This window comes from Crotalus tigris, unplaced genomic scaffold (assembly GCF_016545835.1).
Source record: "Crotalus tigris isolate CLP2741 ecotype Arizona unplaced genomic scaffold, ASM1654583v1 scf7180000024342.5246164, whole genome shotgun sequence".
NCBI lineage: Eukaryota > Metazoa > Chordata > Lepidosauria > Squamata > Viperidae > Crotalus > Crotalus tigris.
The window spans coordinates 3,358,789-3,370,899 of NW_024100512.1; the positions used below are offsets into that span (position 1 = coordinate 3,358,789).

At 42.6% G+C, this 12,111-nt stretch overlaps 1 protein-coding gene across 6 annotated transcripts in view; it reads left to right on the forward strand.

The window, feature by feature from the left end:
* FHIT (fragile histidine triad diadenosine triphosphatase) overlaps positions 1 to 11,450 on the forward strand; it is a 1,435,547-nt gene extending 1,424,097 nt beyond the window's left edge. For 5 of the 6 annotated variants that reach the window (XM_039326596.1, XM_039326595.1, XM_039326592.1 and 2 more), the window contains one exon: positions 11,321 to 11,450. The gene's annotated coding sequence lies outside the window, so the exon portion shown is untranslated. Of the gene's footprint in view, positions 1 to 9,601; positions 9,618 to 11,320 lie in introns of all 6 variants that reach the window. The other variant, XM_039326594.1, reaches the window with a different exon arrangement.
* Positions 11,451 to 12,111: the final 661 nt, after the last annotated feature.

Consider the following 12,111-nt stretch of genomic DNA (forward strand, 5'->3'; position numbering starts at 1 on the left):
ATTACTGTTACTAAGCAATGCAGTCATATGACATTGCTCAGTGATGGAAATTCCAGCCCCAATTGCCATTGTAATATAGGGCCTACCTATATGAATTGTAGAAGGGTAGCCATGTTAGAATATTGTGGGAAACATCAACTATAAGAAACATAATAAAATTCTTCTACTGTTTTTATAATGAGTGCATTACTAAATAATTCTTTGTGGACAATATTGTAGTATTCTTGTTATAATATCTAAAATTTGGGGAAATTATCCTTCAAAGGACAAATCAGTCAGTTTCATAGCATTTGTCATTTGATCCTATTTCCAAATCACATTAAGAATTGACTAAATATAAAATCCATATGTCTTTTGCCCAGAATGTTCATGTATTGATATTGGAAATTTTCCTGTTTCCTTTTAAAAACAATCTATTCCCCACTGCCTTATACATTGCAAAACATAACTTTTTAAATGCATGCGTAGGTATTTTTTGAATTGGCTTCAACATTTGAGTGGCATTTAAGCATTCCTCATTCATTTCTAGCTACAGTAGCATGATCAAGCACAACTATTCTAAAGGTGAAATAAGGGGGAAAACTCTTTTCTATGATAATATTAGAAGCTTTTGAGCCAAGATGGGAGAACTAGAAGTAGAATCCCCCAGTCAGCTATGCGGGCTTGCTAACCTCCAACGCAGAATGATATTTCAGCTATGCTGGCTGGACAATTCTAGGAGTCGAAATCCACATATCTTCAAGTGGTTAAGGTTGAGAAACACTGTCCAAAAAACTATGTTGTTTGTTTACAATTATTATTTAATCTTTGTTTATCTAACACCTGCTGTTTATGTGATGGCTAATCATTTTTTGTGCTAGAAATATAAATAATTAGCTTCCAATTGTTTTAAAATCAGCCATTCCCCCCTCCCAGTAATGAGACTTAGATGAACATTTGAGATGAAATGATATATGTACAATCACTAAGTAATATGTTTTTTGAGAATTACCTTCCATGACAGGATCAAATCTTTCTGTCAGGATTCACTGAGTTTCTTTGTAAATTTATGGTCATGACATATCAACAAGACATAGTGAAGAATATGAGGAGCTGATGGGAATGCCTCTTCCCTTTGTAAATTCCCTTTGTATAAAAATGCTTTCTAAACAACATTGAGCAGGATTAAGGCATTAAGATTGCCAAGATTCAGGAAACTAAGAAGGCAAAGCTATATTGTGGAGACCTAGGGCAAGTGAGAGAAAACACAGAAAGACATGGCAAAATGCATAATCCAAAGTAAACAGAATTCTAAATTTTATTTAGCATTGTCTTTGTTGTTTATTTATTTGTTTGTTTCAATTAATATGGCCATCCATCTCAACCTTGTGACTCTGGGCAGTAAACAACAATTAAAATTTAATGACTGCTGCAAAAAAGTCATCAAATATGACTGTCACAACTCATGATTGTGATAGGCAGGCTCCATTACAGTCATAAATCCAAAACTACCAGTGGTTTTCATAGAAACTAGAAGACATGCTACCAGAAGGCTTGAAAAAGAGTGAAAAAGTGTCCTTAGCGAGTAACAGCTTCTTCTGAGTTTTATCTGCTGCGCTTTGCAGCATTCCTGCAGTAAAATTATATAATGCTGAATCAGAACCAGTTATCTTCTCACATAACAATCAGCCTTCTAAACTCAACTCAGCTGCCCTGGATTAGCTAGCCAGTTGTGCCAGTTACTTAATGAGCTTTCACTGTGGACAACAGGATCACAAAATGAGAAATCACATTCTAATTAAAGCATTTTTTTAAAGGAAAAATAACTAAATTGCAATTTTTCTTTTCTTCCATCAACACATTCAAGCATCAGCACTTCCTGAACCATCCAGGTCAAGGAGGTCTTGAGGAACTGCAGATTGCTTTCTTTCCCATTAATATGAGTGATGGGGAAGGGAGGAAAATCATTTGAATATAATAAATAAGCACTTAATTTATCCTAACGGTGCCTTTGCAAGCTTTGCACTATTGCTCAGAGCTATTCTAATTTTTATTTCAATGTGCTTTCAAAATAGCTGATGGTCAGGAGATCAGCCACATTTCATATTTATGCTGAAGGCAGTTTTGTAAACTGGAAAAAGAATCCCTGAGGATTTGGGGATGATAATCAGATATAGCAGGAATATGTCAGCTTCATCCCATCTTTTTCATAGATTTTAGGCCAGTCTCTCTCTATCTGGTATCCTCATTGATGGGCATCCAAGAGTCCCAAAATCATATACTTCCCAAACTTAATAAAGGAGAATATTTGTAGCTCAGGGTTAAGATGAGAGGTCCTTGGTGCTCTCTGAACAGACATTTCATTATCCAAACTAGCTAACATCATCAGTGCTACTAAGGAGTGAGGTTTGCTCTCAGTTTATATTGTAATGTTAGTGTTGGTGGGAGTGGTCTTGGAAGTGCTTTGGTTGGGCTGTTTATTGTTAACTTGTTTGGTAGTTCCTTGATTGGAATATTGTTCACTTCTTTGATGGATGGTCTGATGTTAATCTTGGAGTTAATCTATACTCCTCTGAGTGTTGATTGCTGCTAGGGAGGTACTTTGTTTTTTTGTTCCCTCTTTGGCTTCTGGATTGTCTCTTTTGCACAGTATGTAGATATTGTTTATGTCTGTCTATTGATGGCTACTTTGCCAGAGTAACTGGCTTCTAGAAATTCTCTAGAATTTTCGGACTTGGCTTGGTCTAGGATGGTCACAGTTTCTCAGCTAAAACTATGGTAGGTCTAGTCAAGGGGTAGGCAACCTTGGCTCTTTTATTACTCATGGATTTCAACTCCAGAATTCCTGAGCCACTTGTTTGTCTTGTATAGTTGTTGTTGCAGTCATTACGCTTTGTGTTGTAGATGACTCCTTTTTTCTTCTTCTTCTGGGGCTTTGGATCTCCCCAAACTACTATTCCTGATCAAGGATGGCATTATTTTCTACCATTTTGAGATAGGAAACACATGGAAATTGTACAGTAAGTCCTTACAATATGATTTAAAGAACCTGAGAAATCTTCTCTCAAACATAGGAAAAATTAGCAGGTCAACCCTACCTTTCTTTGCTCTTTATTGTAATAGCTGATAGAGATATGATAACTAAATAAAAATCAATTGACAATTGATTGTCAAAAAATGTTTGAATCAATTGATCCAATGATTTGACAGTCACCTATAGACTTCATGAAAATGTATACAGTGAATAGTATTTCCTAAGAAAGAGAGATATTCTCAAATTCAGTTTTTGACATTTTCCTAGCTTTCCTTAGAATAAATGCAGGAGCATTATTCTTCATATATAATTATTTACATCTATGATTGCTGTCATATGTTTTTGGTTTGGAAGAAAAAAATGCAATGACCAACCCTTGGAGCACCATCAACAAAGAGACTTTTTTTTCCCTAAGTGCCATTCATCTGCATGATCTTTTCTGGGACTTCATTCTGGGACTATTTGCATATAATCCTTACACAAATATACATTTTGGTAATCAGAGGTGAATTTCAACACACTCCAAGTCTTAAGTGCTATTAATTATTTCATCCACTCAGCCAGCCGTAGGAACCATTAATTACAAAAGAGGAATGATAGCAATTGACTCTTGTGCATAAGATTTCTGATTTCAACACTGGAAAAAAAAGAAGCACTTTGGCATTAGAAGGAATATATTTTCTCCAGGTCACCTTCAGAAATCTGCTTATAAAGAACCTGTACGCTCAACTTCAGGTGGACAACATTTGTCACTAAGAATGGCATGGGCACAAAACATTTTCTTTCCATCAGCAGTTTGATGATTGACTCCCTTTTGTTTAAACAGATTTCCAAACTATTTAAAAGTCAATACAGATTGGGGGGAGGAGGGGGAATCTCAAACCTAGCAAGTCTACCTCACATTTTGAAGGCCATTTCAAATGATTTGCCTATTTTGCAGCAATAAGAATGAGCAAATGGAAAGCAAGAGTTTGTTCGTTCGTTCGTTTATTTATTTATTTATTTTGAACTGAATTTCAGTAGAAGTCAATATTAGCAAAAAGGTTTATAGGCAAATGCAAGCTGGTTGTTGGCAGTTGCTAATCTCAACCTCTCTTGCAAAAACAGGTAGTCCTCAAGCTACAACCAAAATTGGGACTACATTTTTGTTGTTGTTGTTGTTAAGTGAGTTGTGCCAGATTTTTACGGCCTTTCCTGCCACAGATGTTAAGTGAATTACTGCATTTGTGCAGTTAAGCAAATCCAGCTTCCCCTCTCCATTGATTTTGAGGGCTGAAAGCTGGCTGGGAAGGTCTCAAATGACAATGGCAATCCCAAGTGTTATGTCCCGAGCCTTTGCAAACGGCTCGGGCGTTTGCAGGCAGTCCCGGGCAGGTGCAAAGCTGCCCGGGACCAGACAGGCTGTCGCCAGCGCCGTGCGCATGCGCGGGTGCTGGCGCGGGAAAAGTAACCCATTTACCCGGGAGTTGCCTATATAAGAGGCTGCGAGGCGTTTGGGCTGAGCTGAAGCCATCTTCCTGTAAGCTGAACGCTGAATAAAAGAACCTGAGAACTCCAGCTGCTTCTCGTGTCTGTTTTCCCGCCAAGGACGCAACACTGGCGACGAAGGTGGGATGCCTTGCACTACCTGGAAAGGAAAAAGTGTAAGCTTACCCAAGGAGTCCTGAGCGGCGGAAGAGGAACGGTGTTGACTCAGCAGCTGCCCGCCAATCCAGTGCGCATTCGGGGGTAGGCTGGCTGATAGACCCGTCTCCTGAAGATCCGAAGATGGCGAAAATCGGAAGGCTTGCGGAATTCGACGTCTCACATCCAGAGCGGTGGGAGTCCTACGTATCCAGAATGGAGAACTACTTCAAGGCAAACCAAGTGAGGGAAGATAGCTTGAAGGCTGCCACCCTGCTTTGCGCTTGCGGCCAAGACGCCTTCGAAATCGCAGAAAACCTTGCAGCACCTGTTCCAGTAGAGTCTGTAAGCTACGCAGACCTGAAGAAGCTGCTGAAGGACCACTTTCACCCCAAGGTGTCCGTTATCTCATGGCGCCACACCTTCGAGCAGAGGGATCAACGGTCCGGTGAGTCAGCCAAGGAATACATCGCCGCGTTACGGAAGGCCGCCAAGCCCTGCGAGTTCAAGGACCTCGAGGAACGACTGAGGGACCGATTCGTGTGCGGGTTGAGGCATCGAGAGCTACAACAGAGACTTTTCGCTAAGGAAGAATTATCCTTCCAAGACGCTTTAAGGGAAGCCACCGCGGAAGAAGCAGCAGGCGGCGCCGTCAAGAACATGCGGCCGATCAGAAGCAGTGCAGAGGGTGCGTCCGTGCACCAAGAAGACGTCCGACGAAACTCCGAGGAGGATCCGGACGAAGAAGTCGACCGTCTACACCCCGCGAAGGGAGAAAATCAGAAGGAAAGCTCTTCAGCTCCGCTCAAGTGCATCGGCTGTGGAGGTCGCCACAGGAGAACCGACTGCAAGTTCCGCTCCGCTACCTGCCGGGCATGCGGCAAACAAGGGCACATTGCAGCTGTGTGTCTGGGCCGACGAAAGGCACAACCTCAAGAAGAACGCCTGAAGGGTACCAGAGTCCCCAGCCAGAATAGGGTAGGTTTTTGCGCTTCGCGTAGAAACATCTGTAGGACAGGCACACACAAGCCCATGAAGAAAAAGCTGTCACTCAACGTGAAGCTACAAGGGGTTCCATTATCTATGGAACTAGACACAGGGTCTTGACGATGTCTTGATTGCAGGAGACTCCACACACATTCTAGCTGAAAGGCTTAGGGCTGTCCTGTTAAGATTCAGGAAATCAGGCCTTAAGCTCAGAAAAGACAAATGCAAGATTGGGGTGCCTTCTACTGAATTTCTGGGATTCAAAATTGATGCTGCTGGGATTCATCCTGCTGAATCCAAACTAACTGCTATTTTAGAAGCACCCAGGCCAAAGTCTAAGGCCGAACTTCAGGCCTTCTTAGGCCTCCTGAATTTCTACAATTCTTTTCTTCCACATAAAGCTAGTGTAGCTGAGCCTCTTCACAGGCTACTAGACAAACAAGCTGTGTGGCTGTGGTCACAAGCACATGAGGCTTGCTTTAAAGAAGTCAAGGCCTTGCTCACTTCTAACAGTGTTCTTGCACATTTCAACGAGTCTCTTCCTGTGTGCATCGCTTGTGATGCATCCCCCTACGGGGTTGGAGCTGTCCTGAGTCACCTCAGGTCTGATGGAACTCAGGTTCCTATTGCATACTACTCCAGAACATTGTCTTCTGCCGAGCGCAACTACGCTCAGATAGACAGGGAGGCTCTGGCTGTTGTTGCTGGAATTAAAAAATTCCACGATTTTCTATATGGCAGGCATTTCACGGTCTTCACTGACCATAAGCCTCTGCTGGGACTGTTTACCACACGTAAGCAGACTCCCCACATCATTTCCCCTAGAATGCTTAGGTGGTCTATTTTTTTGTCTGCATATGATTTTTCATTACTCCACAAGCCTGGGAAAGAAATGGGCCATGCTGATGGCCTCAGTAGGTTGCCTCTGCCAGTAGTAGAAGCTGACCCCGCGCCAGCTGTCAACATTCTATCAATCCAAGCCTTGCCCGAGCTTCCTCTTAGTGCCAGGGATGTTACCGCTGAAACAGGTACAGATCACACACTTTCACGTGTCCGCTCCTGGGTCCTGTCCGGGTGGCCTGAGCACTGCCCTAGTCCTGAGTTTCAGAGTTTCTGGTCCAAAAGGAACGAATTGTCCCTTTCTCAGGGTTGTTTGCTTTGGGGAAACAGAGTTGTCATTCCCACCTCAATGAGGACTAGGGTCTTAGAATCCCTCCACGAGGGTCATCCTGGCATTGTTCGTATGAAGGCTCTTGCACGCAGCCACTTGTGGTGGCCTGCTTTAGATAAAGATATTGAGGCTAAGGTACACGCATGCCACATGTGCCAACGATCTCGCCCAGAGATGCCCCAAGCTCCTGTGCATAAATGGGAGGAAACACAGTCCCCATGGTCTAGGGTGCACATTGACTACGCTGGGCCCTTTCAGGGCCAGTTCTTCTTGGTCCTTGTTGACAGCCATTCAAAATGGCTTGAGGTTGTGCCTGTCTCGACCACCACCACTGCAAAGACTATTCAGGTACTGAGGGGGATTTTTGCTGCACACGGGCTGCCAGATGTCATTGTGTCTGACAACGGCCCTCAATTCACCTCCTCCGAATTCCAAGCTTTCTTACAGGCAAACCTGATTCGTCATGCCACATCTGCGCCTTTTCACCCTCCACCAACGGTATGGCTGAACGCATGGTGCGCATCGCAAAGGACGCCTTGAAGAGACTCACCTACGGGGACTGGCATCACAGGTTGGCTGACTTTCTCCTTTCTTATCGCACCACACCGTCCACTTCTACAGGGAGAAGTCCAGCTGAACTTCGTTGGGGGCGCCAACTTACTACGAGACTTGACCGGTTGCATCCGGACAGACTGCCTTCATCTACCTCACATCCTAGGGCACCTAGACAACTACTTGTGGGTGCCCCGGTTTGGGCTCGCAATTACGGGCCTGGTCATACATGGGTCCCCGCTTCTGTGTCCAGGATCACAGGTCCTCTCTCCTACGAGGTTGCCCTGGACAACGGTCGTGTCCTGCGTCGGCACATCGACCAACTCCGCTCTAGGCGGGACTTTTCTGCTGAAACTCCTGGGTCTTTTCCAGGGGGGGAGGGGGACCCTTTGGAGCAAAGGGAAGGGCAAGAGTTACTGCCCATCTCCACTGAGGGAGCCACAGACGGCCCGTCCCAAGATTCTGCAATTGCTCCGAAAAGGAAGTCATGGAGCTTACCCACACAACAGGCATCCACGCCTACTCCAGCCAGGGAGTCACCCCGGGGGCATACTCACTTTCCACACACATCACACAGCACTCCAGTCACGGAGGATACCCGGGGGCATCCCAACAAATCATTCCCCGCAAGAGAGCTGGCACACAATCCCCAAAGTTGGCCTGACCTTACCCCAAATCCTACAGAGGGTCAAACATACACAGAGCTAGTCGAGGAACCAAGTCCCGACTACAACACCCCTAGCACAAATCAGGGGACACCTGAGTTTTGGGAGAGTACAGAAACCCACATGAGCCCAAACACAGAATGGGGTTCAGGGAATGGACAGCCCCCTGACAGGTCTTGGACTGACCTAGGAGGTCCTACAGAGACGCCCAGCAGCGGCTATCACTTCAAGGGGCCTGAGGGTCTACAGCTAGGCAGGTCAACCAGGTCACAAAGCAACAGAAGCCCTGGCCTGACGAGCCCGGTGGGCAAGCAAGCAGGCCAGGCATCGGGGCACAGTCCTTGGAAGACACCAGGGCACAATAGAGAGAATAGGCTCACGCCTCCCTCCAGTCAGGGGACTTATGCCAGTAACCCACAGCTAAGAAGGTCACAGAGAGCAAAGAAATCTCCCAAGTACCTAGAAGACTACATAACATTGCTGGCAAGGCAAAGGCCAGTAAACAGTGGGAGCACTGGGGAGCAAAATGTTATATAAAATAAATGCTGTATGTTGGTAGTAGTTTTAGCCCGGGGGAAAGGGGTGTTATGTCCCGAGCCTTTGCAAACGGCTCGGGCGTTTGCAGGCAGTCCCGGGCAGGTGCAAAGCTGCCCGGGACCAGACAGGCTGTCGCCAGCGCCGTGCGCATGCGCGGGTGCTGGCGCGGGAAAAGTAACCCATTTACCCGGGAGTTGCCTATATAAGGGGCTGCGAGGCGTTTGGGCTGAGCTGAAGCCATCTTCCTGTAAGCTGAACGCTGAATAAAAGAACCTGAGAACTCCAGCTGCTTCTCGTGTCTGTTTTCCCGCCAAGGACGCAACACCAAGACACTGCAACCATCCTAAACATATAGGTACCCCAATTTTGACCCCATGAGTGTGTTATGCAGTGGCGGTCCTAAGTGTGAGGGTTGGTGGTAAGTCAATTTTTTTGAGTGTTGTTCAAATGGTTGTTAAGTTGAAAACTACCTGCATTGGAGGTGGATGGAAGGGAAGGTGATTATGAGTAGAATCCATATTTCAAATAGAAAAAGAAAGTAAGCAAGCAAGTAAGGAAGAAATTATTTTACTTGACTCATAACAAGAGCTCCCACGGTGCTTATGGACTTGTTCCCTATAAAAAAAATTCTGGAGCCTTAATAGCTGTAGGGCTTAGTCACATTTCTGAATGAAATTCTGCATTTTTCTCCTTCAGATGCAATCCAGAGAATATAGAATAGTTTTTATACATGTACATTCAATTGCCTGAATGGTGACTTTTTAAACAGAAAATTCAACTTCTTCCCATCACGTTTTATCTATGGCATTGCACAGATTATTGCAATATCGTATCCCCTTAATACGTGTGGAATCATCCACCAGATTTGGCTTGTCTTTGGTTATTCTTGGGAATAGATCTTTGGAAATCGGACAGATCTTTGAAAATTGAAAATATTTAGTGTACATATACAAACACTGCATATTAGAAACAACTGTGAAGTTCTGCAACTGATGGGATACATGCCATTCATGCCAACCTGAACTTAATTTGTCTTTGAACCTTCTTTTCCAGACTGCTTCTGGTCCAAGTAAGTTCATGGTATTTGTTTTCAAATTCTTTGTTCTTGCCTTTGCTTATTTCCCTTGCTCTCTCCCTCATACATTTCCAAATACAATTGTAGATTTACACTATGAAAACATGCATAGGGTTATTTTGTATTCCTTTCTTAATCATCATCAGCAAAATAAATATTGCCTTTTTCATGGTGACCACAATCCTGGTTGATATATATATTGGTTACAATTCCAGGATCTTGTTCTTAATCAACCACTCTCATATATAGGTAATCTGAATGCATATTAGAAACATTCAGAAAACTACTTCAGGTAGGATTGGGGAGATCTATGCTTTAATGAGGGAAAATGAATTGCAAAGAGAGGCAATTGCGCCAAGGACCTTGTAACATATTTCTTAGTGATTGTCATATATTTAAACCTTTTTAAAAGAGTGTTTGTGACCCAGCACTTCTTCCATACGATTTCCATAAGCAGTAAAACTACTCAGATAGCAATAGCACTTAGATTTATATACCTCTTCATAGTGCTTTAAAGCCCTCTCTAAGTGGTTTAGAGAGACAGCATATTGCCTCCAAGTATCTGGGTCCTCATTTTACTGACCTCGGAAGGATGGAAGGCTTAGTCAACCCTGAGCTGGTCAGAATCAAACTCCTGGCAATGAGCTGTGAGTTACCCTACAATACTGCATTCTAATCACTGCACTACCACAGCTCCAGATATTATTTATAGGATTCTTCTTAGCTCCTTAGCAAGCCCACCCACTTGCTCCAGCAGAAAAGGCATACTTTGGATCCCATCTGCTAAAGAATTTTGGGTGGTGGAGTCCAAGAGAAGAGCCTTTTCTGCTGCGGCCACCATCTTTTGGAATATTCTCTCACTGAAAGTAAGGTCCAATTCCACACTCTTGGCCTTCTAGAAGAGCCTCAGAACTGCTGGCTGGCCTGAGGCCCCACTAGGGACACGCCATGTTGAGTGTGGCTCTTGGGGTAGAGAATTTCTGCCCTCATGTCACCCATCCTCTTCTTTTTTTTTATCTTTCTATTTAATTTTTCTAATTTTAATTACTTTGTATTATCTCTATTTTTTATATTTTAAACTGCCTAAAGTTGTCATATCAGTGAGATGGGTGGGCATAACAAAAAATCAATCAATAAATAAATTTAGCAACTAAAAAGTAACATGGGCATAAAGTCAAGCAAGTTATAGTGGTTCCCCAGTATTATAATTATATTTTTCATGATAATTCCCATGTCAGAGAAGTGTATTCCAAAGTTAGGATTCTAAAACCTAACCCTATTTATTTTATTTTTAAAAATGTCTTTATTTATATCCCACCTTTATTATTTGTACAAATAATTCGAGGCAGAGAACATATCCAACACACCTTCCTTCTCCTATTTTTCCTACAACAACCCTGTGAGGTAGGTTGGGCTGAGAGAGAGAGGGACTGGCCCAAGTTATTATACTGTCACATAGGCATCACACATCTGGATGACATACATACTATTACGGAAACTTCTATAAATGGATAATGCCCAAAGATTTAATTGTAATTTTCATATTGCATTTCCTCTATTACATTCAAACATTCTATCTTGGAAAATGCTAATGAATACTGATTGCTTAATCTTATCATTTTTGCCTTATTTACATATGGCACAAAATGTTATTGTATTTAACAAAATATCTCATTTTATATTCAATCTTTTTTCAGGAGCAACACAATCTTTTCAATTAGTTCTGAAGCAGGAGAAGTGGAGAAGAGCCCGGCTTTTGTTCCCTGGCTAACCTAGAATTGAAATGATGGAAGATGACAACATATTCAATAAAGATATTGCATAAAACAAAGAATGTTTTATCAGTCAGAATCTTACTTAGGTTAAGATGCTGCTTACCTTCAGTTTCATTAAAGTTGTTTGAATGGGACGTGTGTGAATAAATATTGCAACATCTCAAAATGAAAGAAAACATTAACATTTTAGATAATAAACATATTGTGAAAATATTTTATTAATGTTATTCACTGGATAGTTTGTTCTTTAACAATGTAAATATTACCTTTTACGCTTGCTTTTGTAATGGAGCCTGGAAATTTCTGCCACAAACAGGTCTAAAAAACTTTACTGGATTGCTAGAAAGGTCTCTTTCTTACCTCTATTTTAAAAGGAAACTGATTCAGTGTTGATAGCTAATACTTTTATTGCAATAAAGATATGGATGTATATTTCCAGGATGTGTGGGCAAGATAGTGGCCACAATAGTGTGACCTAGTGATTAGAGTTAGACCATCACAATCTTGCGGCCATCATCTTGACTTTTTTTTATAACACCCAATGTGGGAAAATGATAACAAATCAGATTCTTCCTCTTAACTTTATTTATTATACTGTCTGAATCACACATTTCCCCAAAACCATCTTTGATCCACCGGCAATTTCCATAATAAAGAAAATTATTAAAAAAAATACCTCACTGGCCCCATCAGGGATACAGAACCCTCTCAAG